Genomic DNA, 10133 nt, shown 5'->3' with positions numbered 1-10133 from the left:
CGTCTTCACCGCCGCTCTGCCCATCGCTTGCACCTCCCTAGGTGGGAATGGACGAGCCAGCTCTGCTTTTATCCAGTGCTGGGAGCCTGCGCACGGGAGCCTCCTCGACTCCTCCCCTGGGGGAGTGGAGGGCGGGGCGGGGCAGGGCAAGGGGGCCCAGGACCGAGGTGGTTTTGAGAGTGGGAGGCAATGCAATACTTCAGCTGGTAATGGAAGGAGCTCGTGCCCAGGGCCTGCCGCCACCCACCCAGCGGTGCCGCGATGGGCAGACTCGAGGGCTGCTTGGGGAAGAGGGCTAAAGAACCCATTCGGCCAAATACAGAGACGTCCCCACCCCTTCTGAGAATTGCCGAACGCATCTGTTGTGAAAAATACAGAGCTCCTCTCCACCTCACCACCTGCGTGAGCTATCGCCCAGCCCCTGTGGAAAGGCAATGGCGGGTGGCACCCCACAAGCAAATTGCCCGTGGCAGGTGGACAGCTTGGTCCTCCCTCCCCTCCCGCTGCGGAGCGGCTGGGCCCACCTCCACTGCCTTCCCGCCTTTTTTCCGGCTGAAACATTTCTTGAATTCACCCACCTTATCTCCTTTCTTTCATCCGCTATGCTAGTTTATTCTCCGTCTTCCCTCTTCTTCATATCTAAAACAGATTGTCTTTAGTCACTATTTGCTATCTGACCAATGACTCTCTGCTCTGCAGAGTAGAAATTGTAAAATATGGGGCGCCTGGGTAGCGCAGTTGTCAAAGCGTCTGCCTTCGGCTCAGGGCGTGATCCTGGCGTTATGGGATCGAGTCCCACATCGGGCTCCTCCGCTGGGAGCCTGCTTCTTCCTCTCTCACTCCCCTGCTGTGTTCCCTCTCTCGCTGGCTGTCTCTCTGTCACATAAATAAATAAAATCTTAAAAAAAAAAAAAAGAAATTGTAAAATATAATCGTGCATATACATATAGAACCCTCTGATATTCTCCTTTTGACTGAAGGATAAAAATAACTTCTTAGCATAGCTTATAAGGTCCTTCATGAACAGTTTTGTAAGAAGTATCTGTAGAAACCCATGAAAATTACCTCATTCCCACGTTCCAAAGAGAAACTCAGAATCAAAACCACATCCAGGGGGTGAGGAGTGGAGTAAGAGTACCAGCAAAGATTAAAAGAATGCACTCAATTTATGTATCTTCCCCCAACAAAACAAGAAAAAACAAAAACAACCAACCAAACAGAAAACAGCGAATACATTTCTGGAAGACGAGCAAACAACTGAAGCCTTTGCTCTTGAAAGTCGTCCAGCTGGGAAAGGAATCATACCAATGAATGTGCGTCTAAACGTCAATCAATTTACAGTTTCATTGGAGTAATGACACCTCCACAATCAACATCAATCTGCTTTTACCTCTGAAAAGCTACTAATCCTTCAAGTCCTTACCTTCCAAACCTACATAAGACAGCCGCTTGCTCTGCTCAGATAGCTCATGCCTTTATAGTATCGTTCTCTAAAACCTCAGTAAGCAATGATTTGTGCGTGTGTGTATGTGTGTGTTTAGTTTTAGATACGAACTGGTGTTTTCTTTTGGCAGGATACAATGATCTGGGCATCTGTAAATGACTTGGCTGTTAGTAGCAAGGTTGAAAGATCAAAACAACAATTTAGGAGTGATATGAACGCATATAAGGAGAGAACACAAATGTGACAATGTGTCTTATGTTAATGTTTATCAGAAGCTATCCATCCTTAAAGAGACTTCAACAATCAAAAAGACAGGTATATAATCCTTTGACCATAAACATTTGGTTCTGATGACAGAAATGAAGGATGTGCGTGTAGCTACAAACATGAATTCTCTCTCATAAAGACTAACTCAGCTATTGCTACTGGGGATATCCCAACCCTGCATGAATAGAAACCAGTAATTCCAGAGAGTGAAAGATAGATGTCACCAGACCTCTTCTCTTGTGAAAGGGACAGCAACTTGACGCCAATTTTTAAAATGAGTCAGTTTTCACTAACTGTGCTGCCTCTCAAAACATTAACAATCTGATGACTTAAAAAATGCTGTGTCTATTTCTGTGATATTTTACATAATTTTGCTTCTAAATAATCATTTTAATGTCGAAGGAAGTGTTATAATAGGTACATTACCTAGGAATCCACTTGTGTTACTACACACAATATCATCAGAAACATCCAAGCTAATCGTATGCTTAAATGGCATGCAAACAGCTTAGCTAGGGCAATAATTTACAGAAATCCTGCAGGGGTCCTGTTTCTCTTCCAGAATGCGAAACCAACAGGCAATATGCACTGCAGTCACTCTAGTATCTATAAAAAACCATTTTAAGAGCCAAAAAATGCTAACACTCCTAATGACGAAATTGAAAAAGAAAAAATGTGCTTATTGTCACGTTTAGAGTCTACAAGATTTGATCTTCTGTTAGAATGAATGTCTTTCATGAAGAACACTATTAGGTTTCTGATGAATGTATCTGTGACTAAGACCTGATCACTTTGTGTTCCTTAGGCAACTGAACAACCAGAAGGGGAGGGGTACTTTACTTATTTTACTCAGATACCATAATAATCTAGAATTCTTTTTACAGAATAGGGGCAGTCTGAAACCAATGGAATTAACTGTGGCATTTTTTTAATGCTTCTATGCTCATAAGTAACAGATAATGTGAAATTACAGCAACTTCATTCTCAAAAAAGCAACCATGTGCTTAGAACTCTTGGGAATTAAGCTCTAGGTTACACCAAAAGGCAAGCAATCCAGCCAACCAGTGCTGCCTAAGTGCGAGGAAGACATAATGAGTGGCAAAGGAGGGAGGTGAATGTAAATTATATCCTCTGCGTAAGCTCTAGCAGCAAAGACAATAGCTTGTTTTACTAACTTTTTTGCATTGAATCTTTGAATATACTGGAGCTACCATTTTTAATGTGACTCAGATGTAGTTTAGATTTAATGAAAGGACAGACATATCCGAGTAGTACAGGGATGGATCATATCCAGCACCACTGTGATCCTCTCAGTTTAACCTGTTGTTTTTGTTTGTTTGTTTGTTTTTGTTTTTTCCATCCATCTGCAACATCCAATTATGGGATCACAATCAGCTAGCTTCATATTGGTACAATATCACAGTATGCTTCCCAAGGACCACGCAATCCAGAAATGCAAGGGAGTTAATTATTCATGGAGAAAAATTTTGACCAATTGGCAACAAATACCCAGGAATAAGTGCTTCCATCTTTGTGCCCAAGATGGTGGTCCTTGGAAATATTTAATGTATCTTCTCAAGTAGTATCATGAGATAAGAGAGGCAACCACTCAGTACTGCATTTTTGCACTGTTTCCCACTCTTTCCTTGATACGTTCTTCTGAATTCCTAATAATTTTTTAATTATATTCCCAATAAAGTGGTTTAGAAGTTAGGAAGTTTTTTTTATTTATTTTCTATATTTTATGTTTTTTAGGAAGTTTGTTTTGTTTTGTTTATTGTTTTGTTGTTGTTTTTAAGTTTTGGGTTTTTTCTGTTCTGTAAATGTAATTCTAGACCCTTATGATAATTGGAGTCTGACCATACAGTGTCTCCTTTGAGTTTGCCCTTGGTCATTTGGGATTCAAAACTTATAAAATAAAAATAAAAATTAATTAGTGAAAATAAAACAAAACAAAACAAAATAAAATCCCTATGGTCACTCAGAATGTAAGGTATGGAATGAGGCAAGGGTAAGAGATAAATAAGAGTAGAAAGAGATTCTATAGTATTTTGTTTTTCTATAGTGTTTTGAAAGTTGAACTGAAAGTATTATCTCATAAGTGGCTAGAGACTCATGGATAATTTTTAAGTTTGGAAGTCACATTTGGAAAGCTGTTATTTAGAGAAATTAAACACTCATTTAGGAAGGAATGATGCAGAAAAGATTTGTGTATGGTTGCCAGAAGTGAGGCTATTTCAGTAATGCAGGTGTGAGATGATGAGTTCCAGAACTAAGGTGGTGGAGTTAGCAAGTAAATAAAATAACACATTTAAGGACGTTTAGAGGGAGGGATTGACAAGATTTGATTGCCTATTAGGAATAAGTGGTGAAAAAGGAAATATATTAAAAATAACTCAATATCAAACTGTACACAAATGATTTGCTTTCTGAAAAGCATCCTTTTCTATTTCATAGAACAAATGACCAAGCAGAAGTGGCTATAATGTGATCAACAAAACGGAGATTTTAGGAGTCAATAAAATTATTCAAGAACAAATAGTAATTGAGAGTGTGTTTTAGGACAGGCACTAAACACTAGGCCAAGCCTACAGTGAATAATGAATAACAGTGAATAAAACAGACAAAAAATACCCGCTTTAATGAGCATTTATTTTAGTGTGTGTGGCGGGGGGAATTTGGGGTGGGGAGAGGTGGACAAATCAGGTTAACTAATTCATTTTCGTAGCATTTTAGATTATAAGTGCAGTGGAGAAAATAGATCCTGTTGAAAAGGATCATAACTATTGGAATGTGTAAAATTTTGAATAGGGGGATTAGAGTAAGGAGAAGGGACATTGGAGCCAAGCGTAGAAGCGAGGGAGGGGGATGTAAGGGTAACCAGCGCTCCGAGTAGAATGGACAGCTAATGGGAAGACCCTGACAGAGGAGTTTCAAAAGGACAGCGAAGCCAGTGGCGGACCAAAGAACCTCCCAGCGGCAATATTCAGACAACTCGAGCATCTACTTGGATTTTTTTTATATGCGTCTTATTAGTTTTGGAGCACATCCTTGATTTCTGACGCACAACATTATTGGAGGCTTAGTTCGTATTTTTTTTCTCCAGAACCAAAATCACTTTTTTATTAAAGAAGCTTGCAGACCAGTTATATTTCCAAGTATTCTGGCCTGAGCAACTAGTTTATGAAAACTTGACTGGGGTCTAGCTAGTCATGCTCACTGTTAAAATGGTGTAATTGCTTCGGGGCCTTCTTGGTGCCCTAGAAAACCCATTTGTCTTTTTATCTGTGAGTTTAACTAATACTTTTAATTCTAACTCTTCCACCAACAAAACTGAGTCTTCTTCTTTATCCTGATTGGTATCTATAGCTCCTTTTCCCCATAAAGTATCTGAGTTCCCCACTATATCAAGGTATTTTATTTCCTTTTGCAATGTATACAAAATAGAATTGGAATTGCTTCACCAATATCACCACTAATAACATACATTTTAAGTTCAAGATTCCTTTTATTGTCCTTCAAACTATATCCCAGGAAACACGAAGTATGGTGTTCAAAGTTACTTGAAATAATTCTCTGTGTGTACGCATGTGTATATATTCTCTGCATATTATCAATTTGATGTAATTATATTTTTTTACTTGTATTAAATTTTAGTTTTCCCCTCCTGTTTGATATAATTTAGATTTAATTGCATTGTTTAACTTTGGGAATAATTAACAGAATTCAAATATCAAAGTCTCATTCCATTCTCAATCCCTACTCTCCCATTGCTGTTCTTATCGATAAGTGATTTTAATCTAATTAGCTTTGTGTTTATGGTGTGCATTTCTTTTCTTTTTTCAAAATTAAGATCACAAATAATATTCATGTCTTATTTTTTTATCTCCTTACAAAAAAAACAATATTTCATATATATAAATATATAGTATGTACAGTATATTTGTATATAGTATATTTGTATTATACTTTATATTATATATTATGAATGTTATATTTTATATTAATATGTTTTGTATATTACATGTTATATATAATATATATTACATGTAATATATATTACATAGTATATAAATAACTATATAATTACATAGTATATATATACTATCTATCTAATTGCACATTGCTTTTTTGATATAAAGGTAACAATTTGTCCTAAAAATCTGAATAGCTTTTTATATGTTAATCATACATCATACATCAACAAAGTGACTTAAACAGTATTTAAGTATTTGTGAGTTTGGCTCTTTTTCTATTATATTCTTTGCAAATATATGTTCCACTTTGCATTGATTTCTTCATAAGTAATATTTTATTTATTTTTTCCACACAATAGTTTTATGTAGCTCAATGTATTGATCTTTTATTGCATGTTTATTTCTTTTTGTATTTATAGTTTAAAAAATCTCCTCTTACATCCGGATTCAAAGGAAATCTACAGTGTCTTCTAATGCTTGTATAATTTCACTTTTTTTACACTTAGGTAACATTCATTTGATATTTATTCTAGCATAATATTTTTTATGTATTTGATTTTATCAGTTTTTTTTAATTTTATCAGTTTTTCTTTTGCGAAATGAAGATCCAGGTTTGCCAGCACTGTTTCATAAAAAGTCCACCTTTCCTTCAACTATTTGAGATGCCACCTTAATTACATATGAAAGATTTCCCCTGTACTTGCAAGTATATATGGACTGTCTACTGTTTATCAGGTTTGCAGTCATTAGAATGGTTTATGATGTGTTTTCTTTTTTTTTTTTTAAGATTTTATTTATTTATTTGACAGAGACAGCCAGCGAGAGAGGGAACACAAGCAGGAGGAGTGGGAGAGGAAGAAGCAGGCTCCCAGTGGAAGAGCCTGATGTGGGGCTCGATCCCGAATGCTGGGATCACTCCCTGAGCCGAAGACAGACGCTTAACGACTGCGCCACCCAGGCGCCCCTATGATGTGTTTTCCAATCTAACAAATCTAAGGTAACTATTAACTCTGGTTTCAGATTTTTCTATTATTTCATATTAATTTTTCCATGTGAGCTTTATAATCAACTGGTATGGTGGATGGGTATGCTGTATTTATTGAAATTCCATGCAACTGACTTACATTTTATGACTAACACTCTGGCAGCTGTTTTTAGGTAGATTCGTGGTGAGGATGGTGAGCGGTGATGGAAACAGAATGATCAGTTGATATTGAAATACTCTTGTTGAAAGATGGCTAAGACTTGGACCAGCTTAGTAACACTGGAAACAAATTTTTGCTCAAATTTTGAACATATTTTACAAGACATAGTAGTGGGATTTCCTAAAGAATTGTATGCGAGGTATTAAAACCAGTTATATTTCCAAGTATTCTGGCCTGAGCAACTAGATTAGTGAAGTTGTTCTCTACTAAGAAATGAAAAGCTGTAAAGGAAATAGATTTGGGAAAATCTGTGAGTGAAAGATCAATCTAGATTTTTATTTTTAGGTGTTAATTTTGATTGAGTTGTCTCTTAGTAGTGGTACATTTTATTTTTAAATTATTACATAATTGATCATAATATGGCCTTATTTTTTTTTATATTCTACTCTCTCTGTGGTTTTGCCCTAATTTTCTGTTAGCTTTAATATATGACTCCTTCCTTTCTTTTTTTTTTCCTAATCACTCTCCTGAAAGTCTTCCGAGTTATTTTTTTTATTTTTTTTAATTTTATTTATTTATTTATTTGAGAGAGAGGGGGAGAGAGAGAGCATGAGTGGGGGTAGGAGCAGAGGGAAAAGGAGAAGCCGATTCTCCTGCTGAGCAGGGAGCCCAACATGGGGCTCGTGCCAAGGACCCTGAGATCATGACCAAAAGCAGATGTTTAACCAACTGAGCCACCCAGGAGCCCCTTTCTGAGTCATTTTAGGAAGACAAATATCATTCTGTTACTTATTTCTAATAACATTTGTTCATTTTTATTTGCTTGTTATATTTTTCTTTGAGTTTACATTTTATTTTTTAAGTTACTGATTTGACCACTTAGCTAATTTTGTTTTATTCTAGATAATTTTTCTAACATATTCCATTAACATTATATATTTTCCTCCAGTAAATTCTTGGTTGAATTCAGTAGGTTTTGCTGGAAGATTTTTATATTTTTAAAAATTTTATGTATTGGGGCAGCTGGTTGACTCAGGGTTAAGCAATTGCCTTCAGATGCTTCAGCTCAGGTCATGACCCCAGGGTCCAGGGATCATGCCCCATATCAGGCTCCCTGCAGAGAGCCTGCTTCTCCCCCTCTTTCTGCTGTTCCCCCCACTTGTGGTCTCTGGCTCTCTCTCTCTGTCAAATAAATAAATAAAACCTTTAAAAAATAAATAGATAAAATAAAAATTTTATCTATTTTCTAATTTCAATTGTAACTTGCTTATGAGACAATAACATATCTCTCTCAAATTCTTGTTCATTTTAACAGAATATGGACAATGGCCTTGAGTGGAAATAAAGATCTGACTTGTCTTCTGAAAGATGGATTTATAACGTATTTTTTTTACTGTTTAAGTCTAAGTACACTTTAAGCAAATCAAGCATTTTGTATGCAATCAATCCCCTAGATTGTAAAGACATGTTATTTGGTAACTGAAATATTTATGCCTTAATGAAATACTCGGACAGAGCCAAAAGTGTTTGGGCTGCTGCTTTGTTTCAGAAATGGTTTTAAAATGATTTTAAAGTAAATCCTTTGTGACTGAAAAAGAAAAAGTTCAAAATAATTAGAAGCCATTTAGTTTTAGAATAACTTCTCAAAGAACTGTGAATTAAAATTAATCCCTAGTTGCTTTAAAGTCTCTCGTTAGTTGAACTGTTCATAATTAATAATTAATATATAGTTCTAAAATGCTTACATTTTTGGAAAGAAGCACTATATAATGGTTTATAGATAAGTGTCATTTGACAAAAACTTTACAAAAATAACTGACATTTTCATTAATGAGACTAAAATATGGGAGCACGGGGATTGCAAAGGAAGCAATGTCCATGGGGGTCTGGAAGCTTCGGCTCTGGTAGGCAGCCCCTGGTGGTAGCGTGGGATGGCTGGCTAGAGATTTATAGCAACATGGCCAACTTCTCAGCTGTCGCTGACAGAACTGATAGAAATGCAGAATGATCTCCTTAGTAAAGAGAAAAACAGGCAGTTACCATTAACTCCTCCAGCTGAGAAGATTGAAGTTAAACACTTTGAGAAAACTGATGCTGGCACTGTCTTTGTGATGAACAAAAACATTTCAACTCCTTACGTTTTGTCATGCATTTAAGTGGGTGGGATTGCAGGAAGTCCATTCCAGCTCTTGTGGACAGACAGCCTTGGGACACCCTTTGACCAAGGCCTGCGAACTTAAATTTCTTACTTTCAAAGATCATGCTCCAGGGGAAGTGAACAAGTTCTATGAGCATTTTTATACCATGATGATGGGCTGTGTGACAGAGAAGGCAGTTGAAGGTGAATATGTGCTCAATTTGTTCAGAGCTCCAGAAGTTCGTGTAATCTCTGGAGACATCTGTTATGATGTAGTTTTATTTTATTTTATTTTATTTTATTTTATTTTATTTTATTTTATTTTTAAGATTTTATTTATTTACTTGACATTGAGAAAGAGAGAGCACAAGTAGGCCAAGCAGCAGGCAGAAGGAGAGGGAGAAGCAAGCTCCCTGCTGAGCAAGGAGCCTGATAATGGAACTCAGTCCCAGGACCCTGGGATCATGACCTGAACCAAAGGCAGATGCTTAACCAACTGAGCCACCCAGCAGCCCCTATGATGTAGTTTTACATAAGGAACTTGGTGAGTGGATGCCAACAAAAGAGAACCTGCATTCCTTCATGAAAGATCTTGTGCTTTAATTTAAAAAGATCTTCCATCTGAAACTCTAGAAATTGAAACAAAAGTGGCATTAGATATGTTTCAACACAAGGGTGCTTGGGTGGCTCAGTTGGTTAAGCATCCAACTCTTGGTTTCAGCTCAGGTCATGATCTCAGGTTCCTGAGATGGAGCCCTGCATCAGGCTCTGTGTTCAGCANNCTGCTTGAGATTCTCTCTCCCCCGGCCACCTCCCTGCCCCCCCAAAAATAAATAAAATCTTCTTGTTTCTTTAAAAAGATATATTTCTCTTTTTTTTAAAGATTTTATTTATTTATTTGACAGAGAGAGAGAGACAGCCAGTGAGAGAGGGAACACAAGCAGGGGGAGTAGGAGAGGAAGAAGCAGGCTTCCAGTGGAGGAGCCTGAGGTGGAGCTTGATAATAGAATGCAAGGATCATGCCCTGAGCCGAAGGCAGATGCTTAACGACTGAGCCACCCAGGTGCCCCAAAAAAGATATATTTCAACACAGCAAGTACAAAATAGATTTCGACAAAATAGATTTCGTGGAGGAGAAGGTGTCTCAGACACCTGAGACAATA

General features: G+C 37.2%; 1 pseudogene; it reads left to right on the top strand.

Annotated features, from left to right (window-relative positions):
- The first annotated feature begins 8583 nt into the window (after window positions 1-8583).
- On the top strand, window positions 8584-9263 carry LOC103664747 (annotated as a pseudogene).
- Window positions 9264-10133: the final 870 nt, after the last annotated feature.

Source organism: Ursus maritimus, unplaced genomic scaffold (assembly GCF_017311325.1).
Source record: "Ursus maritimus isolate PB19 unplaced genomic scaffold, ASM1731132v1 scaffold_15, whole genome shotgun sequence".
In the NCBI taxonomy this organism is placed as follows: Eukaryota; Metazoa; Chordata; class Mammalia; order Carnivora; family Ursidae; genus Ursus; species Ursus maritimus.
Note: the sequence above shows the minus strand (reverse complement) of the source record. Positions and strands in the feature narration are given on the sequence as shown.